Consider the following 1647-nt stretch of genomic DNA (forward strand, 5'->3'; position numbering starts at 1 on the left):
ACTGTCCGGCAGTAGGGGAGGAGCCAGCCAGATGGCTGGGCAGGCCACCTGTATGCTTGGCATTCACCTAGTCTCACAGCAAGGATGGAGGAGTTGGGGCCCTGTAGTCAATTATTTGGTCAAAGTCTCTTGATAGGAAGCATCCTAGTCACTTGACCACTCAGATGATAACCCATAACGACTAGGTATTGCTCAACTTGGAGGCCAGCTGCCATCTGGGAGTCAGAATCCAGGAGCCACAGTACCATCTCAGCACAGGGTGGCATTGTTGGTTCAGCTTGCCTGTAACAGCAACCTCGATAGAGAAAAATATTGTCTTTGGTTTTTTCTCCCTTTTTTTTTTTTTTGCTAATCTTTCTCTCTTCGTTGCTGGGAAGAGTGGAATCTGAGCCCACACAGATGTCCCTTGATGGTCTCATTCACACTCACATGGAAGGCTATACCAGATAGCAAGGCCTCAGGGTAAAGGGAAACCTCTTTTCCAGGCTTGTTTGAGTGCCTCCCCACCCCTCAATCCATCTGCAGTGGTGATAGCCATGCCCCTGCCTGGCAGTGGTCCAGAACAAATGTTAGACGCTGCTCCATCCTTACCTAGTGGCCAAGGGAGACCACACACAGGGAAGGACTCTTCTGTGTTGACTGGAGCCGCTAGTACCTAGCCTACAAGACTTCTTGGCCACCTCCTTTTCAGGCTCTCATCCCAAGAGGATCCCCTAGCCAGGTTGATTTCACTTCTCAAGTCCCAGCTTTGCCACCACCACACTGTGAGCTAAACAAGCCCCTGTGCCTCTGTGCACCCCAGTGACCCTTTAGGATAAGGCATGGAGAGTGTGCCTTACCAGCAGCTGCCGGAGCCGAGGAGCCCATCCTCCACCAGCAGCACTGAGGGGTTAAGTAGTATTAGTGTCTATTCTTAAAATGAAGTGGGCTGCAAAAGAGCTGAGTTACAGGCGCTAGTGCCTTGCGTGGATCCAAGAGCTGAAACAGTCAGGCTGCCTTTGCAGGTAGCGCTGCCTCCCAACCTCAGGCCGTAGGAGTGAGAGGTGGGAGGGCACAGGCAGAAGGTAAGGGTTTGAGTCAGAATCCAGCATAGCAGTGGTGTGTTCTTAGGGTTGTGGAAGCGAGGTGTCTGCAGCCTAGCTCTGGGAGTCTTGGGAAGACCCCTGACATTCACCATGATCTGTCTGCCCCTGCCCTCCTGGGTCCTGCATGCAGTGCCCTACCCCACCCCCATGGTAAGCGTCAGCATAGGTATCCTGGCTACCTCAGTTGTATCCTCAGGGCCAGGACGGCCCTGGCCATACTGTCGGGAAGCCAGGCCAACCTGTGTGAAGCATGCTATGCTTTTAGTTTGGTTCTGCCTCTGGAGCCTCCAGGGGTCATGCTCCAGAGTCCTGTGCCAAACACCGAGCTTTGCCATTTACATGCCGCGTGGGCCTTGCCAAGGGTTATTTCAGGGGCCTTCCTGGGAATCTTGTTCTAAGGCACCGTGTTTCTCTAGTCTTGGGGACAGGTCCCAAGGTAATGAGCTCATAGGACAGTCCTCCCCTGGGACCCCTGTACTAGTGTCAATAAACCACATACTCAAGATTTCTGAGTGCTACTTGCCTCTCTCCCCTGACTGTCTGTGGTTACTTCTGTATCTCT

This window comes from Acomys russatus, chromosome 8 (genome assembly GCF_903995435.1).
Source record: "Acomys russatus chromosome 8, mAcoRus1.1, whole genome shotgun sequence".
NCBI lineage: Eukaryota > Metazoa > Chordata > Mammalia > Rodentia > Muridae > Acomys > Acomys russatus.